Source organism: Petromyzon marinus, chromosome 3 (assembly GCF_048934315.1).
Source record: "Petromyzon marinus isolate PM22_M1 ecotype Great Lakes invasive population chromosome 3, UKy_Petmar_22M1.pri1.0, whole genome shotgun sequence".
NCBI classification, from domain to species: Eukaryota; Metazoa; Chordata; class Hyperoartia; order Petromyzontiformes; family Petromyzontidae; genus Petromyzon; species Petromyzon marinus.
Window position 1 is genome coordinate 7,057,855 of NC_133669.1, and position 15,371 is coordinate 7,073,225.

The 15,371-nt window shown below is 43.0% G+C and overlaps 1 protein-coding gene across 1 annotated transcript in view; it reads left to right on the plus strand.

Moving 5' to 3' along the window:
- Positions 1 to 15,371, plus strand: part of LOC116952793 (forkhead box protein K2-like) — a 46,405-nt gene that overhangs the window by 1,794 nt on the left and 29,240 nt on the right. The window lies entirely within an intron of this gene.

Consider the following 15,371-nt stretch of genomic DNA (forward strand, 5'->3'; position numbering starts at 1 on the left):
GAGGTGGCGACTGGAGCAGGGGTGAGGTGGTGAGTTGGTTGGGTCCCTGGGTGAGGTGGGGTTTGCATGGAATTGGGTTGGGGATTTAATGGAAATTTGGTTAAAGAGTAATGAAATAGGGTGGCGTGAGATGTGATGTAATGTGGACGTGATTCGATGGGTTGGCATAGAATGGAGTGGGAATAGGATTGGAGGGGATTATATTTGGGATGGATTTGGTTCGGATGTAGCTGGAACTGGTGGTGTTGGATAAGGATTGGAGTTGGGATGGGGTGCCATTGGATGAGATGAGATTGAATCGGGATGGGTTGAGATGAGGCAGTATTGAGGTCGAATGTGATGGGGATGGGTGGGCAGAAGTTGGATGAAATTAGATGGTACTGTGATGGAATAGAATTGGGATGTGTTGAGATGGGATGAGAGTGGAGTGGCATGGGATTGTATGGAGGGCAAATGAAACGTAATGGAATGGCATAAGATAGTAATGGCACGCGAGGCTGGGATGTGGGTGAGATGACAGCATGGCACTGAAATGGAGTGGCATGATACTGTGATGGGATTTGACCAGCCTTGGAATTTGATAGGACTGAAAGGAGATTAGATCGATGAGTTGACTGAAATGGGATCTGGACTAAGATTATACTGAAATGAGGTTGAATGGTATTTGGCTGGCACCAGATGGAATGAGATCGTATACGATATGATAAAGGTATTTATACGATAAAGGTGATTCTATACTACTGGTTAGTCTCTGCCGAGTCGCGGTCACGTCGCTTGGCCGGATTGAAGTACAGTAGTGTTTCGCTCTTCCTGTCTGCAGCCATCCACGCCTCTGCCTTTGCAGGAGTACCCTTCTCTGCCTTAGCTGAGCCGCATCCGTGCATTACTGCCGCTGTATCCTGGAAGTGCTTTTTAGCCGGGCTGCAATCGATGTCATTTTTCCATGAGCTATATTGTCATTATACATACAGATCAGCGTACACGTGTGTACAGTACATGCAAGTGTGTGCAGTACATGCACGTGTGTACTGTGCGTGCACGTATGTATTGTACACCCACGTGCTTACTGTACATGCACGTGCTTACTGTACATGCACGTGCGTACCGTACATGCACGTGTGTACTGTGCGCCGTGGACACGTGATGTGCGTGTACATGTGTACACGTGTACATGCACGGCACAAAGAAGCAAAACACACGTGTTTGTCATTTGGGCTCATTCCTCAACGTGAGAGGCAAGTGGCCTCGCCATGCACAATGTGCGCCGTGTGTGCGAGGTGGTGGACAGACCCCCTCCCACCCCCGGCTTCGGTTTCGCTGGCTGTAGAGAGTGGCACTACAGTAAGAACGAGGGCATTCTGCCCACAGTCGCCCCTTTTTTTTATATCCTATGACTACAGAACGGTGCTAGTGTTATTTGACTGGTAAGAACGGGAAGGGAAGTCCGCCTTGTGGGCAGGCCACGTCCTAGGTGGTGGTGGTGGGGGGGAAGACTACCGCGTTGGAGAGATGGCAAACCAAAGGGGGAACGGCATCGCCAAGAGGACGCGTCCGGCGTGCAGAAATTTTGTCGAGTTGTCGGAGCTAGATGGCTGACGATCGCTGATGATGATGATATCTCGTCAATATGTATATTATCAGTACTGCTTAAATTGAGAATGCAATCACCGTATCAGGCACTCTTTCACGTGTCAACTTGAACAATGGTATTCCATGATCTTACGATGTTTTTTTAAAAAATCAATTTACCCATTAATAATCGTAATAGCAATTCAAACACTTATGCTGCTTTAATTTTGGGTGTAATGATTCTTCGATTCGTTGATTAAACATTATTCTTATGGACATGATAGGTGCATCGAATGGTCACAAAAGTTATATTGATTATATTCGTGAACAGTGCCTTGTATGTAATGGGTTCTAATGACCCCTGCGTCCACTAGAAGCTGCTACATACACCACAGTTGCAACAAAAAATGAGCTTGAATTTAATTACGGAATAACCCAAATCGTAATAATTTAATCTCAAATGGGAAAATCATTAGAAGCCCTTCGTCAATCCTCTTCTGGAGGAAGGCTTCCCCCTGCTTTGTCAGTCATTGTGACTTTTTTATGACACGCTTTTATTTTACGCGCGTAAGAAATAAAATCTGTTGTATCCTCAACTCTGTTGTCCTATCCTCAAATCTTGTAACTTAATTTTAACCCACTTACCAATGTCGTATCGACTGCAAATTTGGTATACATATGTCATACTGATGACAATACTATATTCTATAATTGAAAATAAAAAATATATGTATTTTTAAGCATTTTTTTGGTTATATCTTATGTTTCGTCTTGGGTCTAAATTGTCCACGCTCAACTCACGCTGGCTGTAAACCACCACCGGTCCCTTACGTTACGGCAAGCCTCGGGGCCACTTCCTGGAGTCGTGGAGTTCTGCCATTACTAGTAGGATACATTTCATTAAAGCGTGTTTTAAAAAAAAAGTATTTTTTAATATTACTTTTTTGACCATACTTCACCATGTTCGTCAGTGTCAGTTGATCAAAGTGAGGGCCAGAACCAGATCAGATATCACGGCTACTGTTAGCCATGGCAGCGAGTCAAACTTAGGTCGCTAGGTGTGTAGTACAGTGCGCTTACAACCGTGCTGTTGCTCTACCCAGCCTAGGATTAAGGCTAATTAAATAGGTCAAGTCAAAAAGTCAGCTTGTCTCATTTGCAAATGCATGCTGGGTAGCGCTTCCCTTTGTAGGAAGTCCCAAACCAGTGGTGGAAATTCCACGTGCTCACAGCGGGAGACTATTCACTTCATAGACACTGCTTTTCATAAAGTAGTTCCTTACTCATTTACAGCCATGCCATCCTTGAGCCATTGGTGGAAATTCTAAATGTTTACGGTCGGGGGCCATGGCTAATAACACAACCTTTCCACATGAATGAACGTGTTTCCTTGCAGTGAGCGCGTGATACGGTGATGAGAGTTTATTCGAATGGTTTGTAACAATGAATTGGCAGTGTGTGGCGCATGAATGGCACGAATGATGTCATGCAATGATAGGAAGGTTGTTTAAAAAAATAATCTTTATTTGAATAGTTCTCGATAAAAAAAACCTTCAAATTATGCATTCAGCCACATTCCCCCCTTCTGTATGGTACACTCATACTTTTTAATTTTATTACATTTCAAAAAGTATACATTGCACGTAGCATGCAGATAGATACGTACATTCATGGCCATGCCTCGCACGAATTAAATGGATACTAAAATGAAACCTTATTTGACACATGCCTGCGTGAAATAGTTTGTGAAATGTGATTAAGCGTTACATGGTAGTCCAGTACCATTCTCACAGCGTTCCTTCAAGTGTGGTTATTACGGAAATTATAGCACAATTCTTCCTATGTCTGTACGAGAATGGTTCATGCAATTTTTTTTTATAACATATGGTTAGATGCGGCTGTGCTTAAAGACGTTTTTTTTTACAAATCCAAATCGTACAGCACGTACTCTACATGATGCCTTTATCTAATGCTGTACAATACTCTATTGAACTAGTAACACTAATATGGGAAGGTTAGTAAGCAGGTGCAGTTATGGTTCTATGCTTTAAAAATTTTGAGTCGTTGAGTATGACAGAATCCAGTGTGCAAGCGAAAGAAGACACCCATGCAGTTTACTTCCACAATTAATAAGTAATGTGTTCACTGTGGTTGGTGTGGGTGGCTTGTGTGGTGATGCTCTCCTGATGGTTGTGTCAGCCTTTCTGTCTGCGCAGAATGATTCACCTGCCCCCATAAATTCAATGGCGTGGTCGACATTCGATTTGAGAATCACTTTTGGAGTCACTTCTTGTAGGTCTCATTTATACCGTCTGCTTTCTATCATATCGTTTTTTTGTATCGTTTAAACAGTTTTGTTTGCTCCATTTTTTTGCAAAAAATGTATGATTGATTATCACGTGCATGGTTCCATGCACGTTATCGTAAATATAAGAACAGATTTTAATCGTATCTGCATCATTACATGTGTAGTGAGCGACTTCCGAAACACGTCGCGTAGACGGCTTCTTATTTATTAAGAGCAGACTGGGCAATACATTGTGTAACACAGCTACACATGACGATCCTAACACGTAGCCCCATCTCCGGCTTCGCTACGCTAGCTGTCCGACTAGCGTGGCGATGGAGAGAGTCTTCCAGAAGATCAACCATGTGGTCGGAGATGACGAGCAGCCAGGACCCAGGACCCGTAACAGCACCAAACCTCGTTCGGTCCCCCTTATATCTGCCCTGGCGTGGCCAAGCTCCACCTCTGGCCACGCCCACTTTCCAGAACCTTCGGGCTGGTTCCCGGAGCTTCTCGACTCCGCCTTTCACCTTTACCCCAGATACGCCCCCCTTATAATAAAGCAATTTGTAATGCAACCATGACCGTAATTACCACTCCAGGCCGACAGATGTCACCCTGTCATTACACATGCTTTCCAGCCTATGAACAAAAACCTTCACGAACGTGGTGTCTTTATAGGATTTAGTCATTGCCTCAGTTTTAGGATACTTAGGAACAGCGATAGTGCACAAAGAAGCACGCAGAGATGTTTGCTTGGAGTTACAGTGAGAGACAGGAAAAGGAAGGTTTGATTCAGGGAGCAAACACCAATCGGTAGACATCATGAAGACAATCAAGAAGAGTAATTGGGCCTGGGCAGAACCCATCGTGAGGTGGGATGATCAATATAAGAGACCGGTCGCAGAATGTCAACCAAAGGTTGGAACGCGTTCAAAAAGAGCACCGCAAAGATGCAATGATGAGATTAATTCACGTGCAGAAGTGAGATGGTTAGCAGGAGCACTGAACTGTGAGGAATGGCGATGGCATGGGGAGACATTCATCCAGCAGTGGATAGACAATGGCTGATGATAGCAAAACATGGCTTTTGGGTGCTTCAGAACCAAGTGAGAGATGCATTAATTGCAAGTCAACAAAAAAATTTATATCTTAACTTCATTTGTTGGGTGTTCATAGCCTGTCGTTTTGGGGTGAGCGCACCAAAACATCTTCGCAGGGCAAACGGCAAACACAGACTGTGGCTCCTGTCCACATTGATCCGGCCACACTCTCCGTGGTGCATGTCTCTGCAGCTGCCTCTGATGCTGCAGCTCGCATGGCAGATTGTTAATTGCTCTTCGGTATTGCCTCTGTTGTAAACTACAGTGCTATTGAGTCCTATCAGCAGCAGGCATGATCAATCTACTGTTGGATGAAGGCCTCACCCCAAGCCAGTCGCATCCCTCTCAGTCTTGCGATACCAACAATCTGTCAAGCGCCCCCTTGCACAAGAGCTGACTTCATGGCCCCATCTCTGCGGTGGATATACTACTCTTGGGTGCATTCACTACTTTGGCAATTACGTAGGCATGCAGGCGTTTAACAATGTCGGCATATGATGATGACTTGTAGTGATTTTGAGTCACGATTCAATTCAAGTGTTTGTTATTTTTGCCATTGTGGTCAATGTAGAATCTCCAGCACAGGCAGGTTTTACATGAAACAATTACATGGAACATATATATCTGAAAATAAAACATAGAGTTGGCACGGAGTTAATTTAAAATTTTTATTGTAAGTGAAATAAATCTATTTAAAATTTTGAATAGATGTATCCTTCCTATTGTTTAAGACATTTTCACACTGACAAAAGTCAAACGTTTGTGGGTTTTGCTCACTCCTTATGTTAGCCGTAAGCCAGTAGGAGACATTCTACCTTCCAATGGCAGGGCCAAGTCTGCCCATAAGACAACCACTGTTCTTTGCAGTGGAATGGTTACTGATTTTATCAACTCTATAGGGATGCTGGGCTAAGTTCATTCCCAACAGGGAATGTTTAACCTCCTAATTGTGATTCAAGCCCTTTGACACTGCCACCAGCAGAAATTAATTACGCGCGTAAGAAATAAAATCTAGTGGTGTTCATGGTCAATGTATTATATCGCTTTCCTGGTGGACATCATATTAATGTAACGTTTCATACAGTATACATTTCTCTATTATTAATTATTCCTTTTATGCAGGAAAACCTCGTTAGGTTTTGTACAGTATTTTTGATGAGTCCTGCTTCAGGATGTTTTGGCCATTTCAGTTAACGGAGTGTTTCATATGCGTGAGGAAACCGGGAAACCCAGAAAAAACACTGCTTTATAAGGGGATAACGCTTAAAACTGTATACAGACAGATTCAGGAGTACATTTTTGCAATGTCAAGAATAATCGTGTGGCTATCTCATAGCCAAAGCTTACAGCACCTTTTCCCCAGGCTGTTTTCCCCGTTAAATAACCATCCAGAATACATTTTGCTCCGAATTCCATTGTGATGTGACTATCGGGCACGATGAGGGTGATTAACTCCGTTTTCACTCTTTTTATACGGTTCTGTTGATAATTAGCACGGTTTTTTCGTGAATTTTGTGCACGCCATTTAGTTGTGTTTGTTCTGGTGTTTCATTATGTCAGTGAGAAATTGGTGATTTATCTGCATTTGCTTGTTTTTACTCCGTGTACTTTAACTCTTTGAAAGTTGGAGCATGACGGTTAAATTACAAAACACAATAGCCCGTTGCAATTTAACGAGTCAACTGGGTTTTCAAACACAGCAATTCGAAGATTTCAGTTGATCTTGTTATTTTCTGTGCCGTTTAAATTGTACTTGGGAATGAAGAATATTGCGGCAATCATTACATTTGCTCTCCTAATACAATTGCTTCCAGAGTAAAAGCATACCTGCTAAAATCGTAGCATTGTCCATTGCTCACTCACTGCATGTCTGAATACAGTGTAAACAGCTGAAAGTTAAACAAAGTGCAAAGTACTGCAGAACAATAAAAGGAAGACATTATTTTATAGCTCAACGCATGTTGAATTTGCACGTGACATGGCGTTAGCTGGTCGAGCAGTTTCACAGTGGTGAGTGCACTCCGGTATGAACCTGCCACTCGAGTTCCTATCTTGGCTGCAGCAAACATCAGTGGTGAGTTAATTCCTGAATCTGCCCTCAGCCCCCCCCCCCCCACCCACTTTTACCAACTCACACTCACCAGCCTGGTGAAGTATGGTGAAATTATCCCCGCGACCCACATGGCATGAGGAGAGCATTCATCCAACACAGCGTTGGATTGATAAAATGGCTGTATGTGTACTATAATACCCATAATTTAAGGCTCTTTCTCAATCCACTGCTCTTAATGATTGGTTGTAATTTACAGTGCAAGTCTTTGTACAATGAGTCCATTGTTTGCTGTGGTTTGGGTTTTTTTATCCGCTTGTTGAAAATTCAAGAAATATTTCACCGTAACCTTTTTGAGACCCAAGTCACAACAGCTGACACCTCTGGCAAAACCATAAACAATAGATTTTTACCTGAACACATGAATCACACATGCATGCACACATATGTAAATAAACACTCAGTGGGATTGGCCAAACATCTTTATAAAAAAAACCTCTTGCAACTCAGAGGTTTTCCTGGATGAAGGGTGTTATTACTGCATATGAAAGGAATTCATGAGCAATTGCAGGGTAATTTCTTCCCCCAAATCGGAAACCAGCATTTCGCAAACATGCTTGTTGACTTTTGAGGCGACACTGGCACGATTTGTGGCTGAAGCTGGCCCAGGTCATTTAGAACGCATGTAACGATTCAGCAATGTATAGATTCGTACACTTAACAGCAAATGCATCCAATCACGAGTGTGATAATTGATTTCTTACAATGTATGCAAATTATATTCTCATGTCGCATTTACGAGGTAATCGGAAACATTTTTAATGTACAAATGATACGGAAAACGACAGTGAAAGATTACGAGTGAGATGGTAAGAAAATAAGTCAATTTATCCCTGAATTGAATCGCAATTGTAATTGTTGACAATTTCTTGTTTTGGGAGAGAATGTGATGCCTCATTGTTTAGGGATGATGAGGCTGTCACAAGAGAAACTCATTTCTTTAGAACTGCTTTTTGTGTTTAGTTTGACCTTTCCCCGCACCACCTATTAGCACGGTTGGCTACGTACGGTGCAAAAAAAGTTCAACGTACATGCATACAAGAGACGAGTGCTGTCGTTATTTGTCTTCTCACCGCCGAACTGTCTTACAACATGTCACTTTTCCTTTATCTGAATGACACTCCGATTATTGCTCTTTGAAGAAAACATAAGCCAGGACAACTGACTGTTGGACTCCCTTTGGGAGAGAAAAAAACTGTCTGTGGGATAATTAACAGTTTGTCTCTGATCCTGTATGCAAGATAAAGGAAACATGCGTTTGCAGTATTTGGCTGCTGAAACATTTCCACGTGCTAATGAGCTGCCATTTGTTGCCAGGTTGCTTCTGAAAGAGAGCGATATAGCTCGGTGACCCTTACCTGGTAAAATAAAAAAATTAGATTAGTTTAAAGTACTGTATCTCCATACTCAAACTAGCAGAGGGCAATACAAATCTCAATTTGGGGGCGCTGATTGAGCCAGTAGTGGAAATTCCACATTCCTATGGCAGCAGCCACTCTCATTTGGGTAGCCACTGTTGATTTCCTACTCTTTGGTTCTTTCGGTAACTTTACCGAAAGAACCAACGAGTATGGATTCCTGCAGTCACGAAAGCTTCAAATCTAGATTGTTGATTTCCTGTCTAATAGAACTGAGTTTATCGGTACTGGGGGCATGATGGGGTCCAGTCCATGAATCGTACTATTGCCAAATCCTGTGCTGTTGAACTTGAAATGTCAACTTCTGCTTATTCATGTCTGTGCATGCACGTGACATTATGGCTTTTCACATCCACAGTGCTACTTGTGCAGCTGCTGTGTTTACGTGAAATGGGAGTGTGTTTGCATTGGCAGATAAACTTTATTGCCAAGCAAGCAGAAGATTGTTCAGTGCGAAATTGTTCACCGCATTAGCATCACTCTGCTGTTAATAGTAACTTTCAACCATTTTGAAGCAATGGGATACACCTCTTAATCTAAAAAAGTTCTTGAAATGTTTCCTCATTTTAGCCGTATTGGGGTCCTGTCACGATATGGAGTATCCATCAAGATCTCTTTCAGAACAGTGCAGCCCTTATATTCTTGGTTCTTTCGGTAAAGTCACGTAGAAGGGAAACAATAAAATAAAAATATATAACAATAAAATTCTCACGACGTTTCGACTGCAACACAAGCAATCATCATCAGGTGTGAAAACCACAGCAGGAAAATTTGAAAAAAGTGGCGGGTTTAGTTTTTTACGTTAGCATCACGGAGAGCGATTTGACAGTTTGTTCAGATGGACGAGTCCATCTATGTTCGGAAAAGAGGAGGGGGGAGACGAAAATAATGGATGCGGTCTGAAAGCCACCGTAAGCGTGAACAATCAATTAAGACCCGAAATGGTTTATCAAATCCTTCCAATGATTGCTAAGCCAGAATCCATCTTCTCGCTTGAAATTGTCTCTGTGCAGCCCTTGTTCAACAATGGTCTAGAAATAAGGACATTACAGAGCTACCTCCGCTATCATTTCAGGTGACCTCTAGACCACGCAGTAGGGGGCAGGACTCTCCTACTGACCACGCTGCAGCGAGTAATATTCGTTGAATTAAATGTTTTCATTCTCAGAGATGCAATTCAGCCAAATTAAATGCGAAACCAAATTTAGTGTGATGGATTTGTGTGTGTGTGCAGTCATTACTGATGGACCGAGACATTTGAAAAACCTGGTTTTAATCAAAGGCCATAAAACCGACGATGTGGAGTTGGCGATCATGCACATTGCATTAAAAAAGAAAGTCAAAGCGTCTCACCACTCAAAGGGACTGCATTAATCGCTGTTGGCAGCTCTGCATCAGCGGTGAGAAGTCCACATTCCCGCAGGGGGGAAAAACTGGTCTTTAGAGCAAGCACGTTCCACGTGAATTATTATGGACGTTCCACGTGTTACGTGATCATACCCAGGAGATGGGTGATCCTGTCCCCGCCCACAAGAGCCTTATTATGTATGAGATACGCAAATTCAAGTGACTTGTCTGGCCTCTGGCAAGGTATTTCAAGTACGTTTTTTTTATTTATATGACAGAAATTTTTAATAATTAACAAAGTGAAAGCTGAACGGTTATGCCAAGAAGCGTAAGGAGGGGACCACAACAGACAAATGGGGGCACGTGGATCAGGGAGCAAATGTAAATTATAGATGTCATATGGACGGTTAAGAAAATAAAGTGGGCTTGGGCAGCAGGAACACATCGATGGTTGAGACTGATAGTGAAATAGCAAACAAAATAAATAATCCGCCGGAGAGGTTGAGCATCGTAGCGATGAGATCACTTCATGTGCGGGAGTGAGATGGATTGTGGCATTCGCGGGGCCATGATGGATGGAATATGGCTGATGATAATCGTGATAGAACATGGAGAGTTGCCATTACCCTGCCTAAAAGTATGAAATGCGCTGCATGCCGAGCGCTCCCACAATTTTTAGATTATTTGCGATGAGACTGGGTTAGACGTAACGTGCGCTATTAAGGTTATAGACGCGCTGGACATCTGCTCTCGGATAAACGAGGCCCACTTCGCTCAACAAACGCGCCGCTCTTTCTCAGCACTTAGACTCGTTTGCCGATGTTACGGTACAGTGCACACGTCTGCGGAGCACAATGCCGCGGTGAATTATTAGAACGTGAGAAAAATGTGGTCCGTCTCGTACAATAAAATTCCAGCCGAATGCCACTTGCTGTGTGGAATCGGTTAGGTGTCTGTGCATAACGGATCTGTGGTTAGCACTTCGGGAGAAGCGCTCGAAAGATTGGCCTGATCGGATAACTACAGTCGTGTTGAAGTGTTTTCGTCATTGTTTTTGATGGAATTAAAATTACAAAGAAATACTTTTGTGCCCGCAAACAATATTTCATTGTTTATGCAAGTCGACTGGCCTTCTCTTATGTGCAATGTGAGTGTTTGTGTAGGGCGTCTCTGAAGGATAGTTATCTGGTGGAAGCAGATTGTGTTTTTTACGTGTGATCGTGACCAGTGTATGAAGGCGACAACATCGCCGTGCTGTGCTCAGTGTAAGGTTGAGACGAGGGCAAATATTTGTGATCTGGAGCAGCACGTTGCCTCTGCGTGAGATGTCAGACAGATTCCCTGGTTTTCAGTCGCCTATTTCAAAGAAGAAGAAAAAAAAGATTGCATCGTCACTATGGAGAGACGACGGCAATGTAGTTTAAACACAGCACTGGGCATGCATTGCAATTACTGTTGCAAACAGGGGATGACACGGACATGCAATGCGCTCATTTCCACCATGAATGCTGTCAAAAATGTGCGCCATGGTGGCGAGATGTTAACTACCTCGCCTGGTATACAGGAAGTCGTGGGTTCGCTCCCGACCCTGATGCCTGTATATTTGGAGTTTGCACGTTCTTGTCGTGGTCGTGTGGATTTTCTGCGGGTTCTCCAGTTTTGTGGTCTCCAGTTTTGTGGTCTCCCAAATTGTGACGCTATAGTTGTAAAATTATATTCTATAGTTGAGTGATTTTTTTTCCTCCTTATTCTTTCGAATAAGCAACCATTGGTTGATGTAACAAACTAATGTTCGGTAATTATTTTGTGTGGTTGTTCTCTGCACGGGAGGCTATGTACGGCGCGAAAGAAGTTCACCATACATACGCGGGAACGATCGAGTATCGACGTGAACTCGCCGCTCTGATCTCACTGATGTAGCTCTCCGACATGTTTCCCGGTTGTACTGCTCACCGTTCTTCTGCAACATGTCCGACGTTTCGTTCCACGTGCTGGGCTCCATTTCAGGAACCATCATGCCAGCTCGTAGATCGAGATGTCGGACGTCCTGCCGAACAGCATGCGGGTACAACCAGATAAAAAAAAAGTACAGCGGAGAACAAGACGGCACAATGGTGAAAAGTTGTGCGGTTGTCTCTCGCTGATATACTCCCCCAGCCATATAATCCTTCTCTTAGGCATCGCCATTCACTCGCTTGGCCGTAGTACTTGCCTGCCTGATTAAATCGGCAAGCGATCTCTATTCTGCTGTCAGCACTCTGGCAAATATTGCCTCTCAGGTTCTCAGCTTCCCACTCTCTCCATGATAGAAGATTGCATTTTATGCTCTGCTGTTCCCACACTAACTGTGGGAACAGCAACAGCCTTCCTATGATCTGTAGCCCTCGGTGTGAATACAAACATCATCGAAACATTCTTCACTGCTGGCTGATAGTTTTAGTTTACAGCCCTCTGTCGATCCATTGCTGGATGCGGACCTCCCCAAGCCTTGTCAGACATATGTGGGTGCTTTGAACGTGCTTCAGCACGCGAGGCTTTAATGGGATATGATTGGTCAGTTTGGGTTTGTGAAGGGGGGGTGCCTGAGGACAGATTCAGATATCACTTGCCACTAAATGTTAGTCATGACCGAGAATTGAACTCGGGTTGCCAACGTCACAACGCGTTGTGCTGCTTTGCCTCCTCATCGCCCCGCCGACTTTAATTTACGTGAATTTGATGGTATTTGTTCCTGTGTAAAACAGGTGTGTTATTCTTGATGCACGAATCGTCTTATCGTGACCGAATCGAATCGTGACCAGACCTCCAAATCGTGACACTGCGTTCATTATTTCGTCTGCATTAAAGTTGATTTCCATTCGGCGTGGGTTCTTATGTTGTTTAGCTGTACTTTTAAAAAAAAATCTTGTGTGTGGGGGCGGGGGGGTTTGTTGAATTTTTTAAGTGGCTGCCAAAACTTGTCATTTTCCAAGGGCGATGGTGCATTCGACTTGCCTGCCTCGCAGCGACAGTGAGACAGAACAGTGGAACCATTCTTCTGTCCCGGTTGGGCTCTTGGTGTTGGGACTTGATTGATTGTAAAGATAGGAAAATAAATAACGACGGGAGGGGGGGGGGAGCTGCAAAGCAAAACACTTAGTCAACATTTCCTCCCTCGTATTTATTTATTTATCTTAAGTGAAATGAAATCACTTTGCAGAAGGCACGCTGCACATGTCATTGACTGAAATTTACACATCCAATGCCAGAGGGTTCGATGGGAAAAATTCGTTTTGCCGCCGCCCCCCCCTTTACATCGCATTTACACAGCAATTTGAATATTCTTTTTTTGAGATTCACTTTTCAATTCGGCCCAAGCACTGGCTTTGCGTACTGCAGTCCGTATTTGTACCGAGCAGTGTAATAACGATTGCGTGGGGCGATGAAACACGTCGGGCATATACAGGAATCGTTTGTTGCCATGCACTGCTGTGGTGCGTGTTATTGTTTTGTAGCGACATTATTTTTTCACTGGAGAAACCCCTCCTCTTAACGACGGGACTTGGTTCCACGAAACCGGTCATTAAGTGATTTGGCCGTTAAGCGAGTATAGGAAATGCACATTAAAGGCTTAATTCGTTCCGATAGCATGGAAAGTTAAAATGTTTCACCCAAAGAACGTACTTTATAGTATTTAAACAATGGATATCAATACAGAAATATACTAACAACATGATAAACACATTATCACAAAAAAACATGGTTAATAAATGCATTTATTATTATTTACTGTTCCTACATCAGCCCGCCGTTACGAAGGGAATGGTCGGTAAGCGAGGACTTTGGGCTCTATGGAGACCCGTCGTGAAGCGATTAGTCGTTAACAGGGGTCGTCGTTAAGAGGGGTTCTGCTCTACACTACCATACTCTACACTACTATACACTACACTATACACTACACTACTCTACACTACCATACACTACACTACTATACACTACACTACTATACACTACACTACTATACACTACACTATACACTACACTACTTTACACTACACTACTATATATTACACTACTATACACTACTATACACTACACTATACACTACACTGAGCTCTATGGAGGCACGTCGTTAAGCGATTTGTCGTTAACAGGGGTCGTCGTTAAGAGGGATTCTGCTCTATACTACCATACACTACACTACTATACACTACACTACTATACACTACACTACTATACACTACTATACACTGCACTACTATACTCTGCACTACTATACACTGCACTACTATACACTACACTACTATACACTACACTACTATACACTACTATACACTACACTATACACTACAATACTATACACTACAATACTATAAACTGCACTATGCACTACACTACTATACACAACACTACTATAAACTACACTATACACTACACCACAATAAACTACACTATACACTACACTACTATAAACTACACTATACACTACACTACTATAGACTACACTATACACTACACTACTATAAACTACACTATACACTACACTACTATAAACTACACTATACACTACACTACTATAAACTACACTATACACTACACTACTATACACTACACTATACACTACACTGGGCTCTATGGAGCCCAGTGTAGTGTGTGGACCTCGCTGAAGCCGCATTGTTACTCTCTTTGGCTACTTTACGTAAGAATGTGAGATAAGAACAATGTGAGCTGATTTTCTATGTTCTTGTTACTTAAGTAAGTACTTCAGGTGCATGTGGTTAGCGCAACTGCACTGACTGATTACCTGATTTTCCGAGTGCAATTCCTCGCCACGGCTGACATCAATGGGGGGGGGGGGGGGGGGGGCGAGTGACCCTCTGAACTGGTAGTTGCCTCCACCTTCACCCAATCCCCATTGACCAGCGTGATGAAGTACTGTTAAAACAACCCCCATGACCAACAACTTTATACTGTAGCTCACAAGCAGAAGAACATTTTTTAGGTATTAAAGTAACTTTTTTTGGCGATTTCATTAAAAAAAAACGCATTCTGTGTTATTCTGTGGCAAAGGAAGGATTCTGGGTAATACCATTGGTGGCCCTGAGCTTGTGATGGTAACTCCACATTCCAGTGGTGGAGCCAGTCAATCTATATGACAACAACAACTGTTGACTTGGTACACATTATTTTTCATCAACCTCAAAGAGGCTGGGGATAAATTGTTCCCTGACCAGACTTTCAACCTGCCACCTTCAGATTGAGTCGAGTGGTTAACCGCAGCAGCACAACCCAGCCACATTAAGCATGGCCGTATTTTCCAGCTATACGATTCACTCCCCCCCGTATTTTAAAGCAAAAGTTGGAAGTGCATCGTATAATCAAGTAGAATATGGTACGTGGTTTAGTTTTAAAACACTTTGTGTAGAGGGAGGTAGAAGAGGCACTGCATGTTCACTGCAGAAACGCAGAAATGTGTGATGCACCCGTGATCCATTGTCTACTCTGGTTTCCGGTTTAAGATGCAGCAGCAGCTGCAAAAAAGAATCCACTCCTGAAAT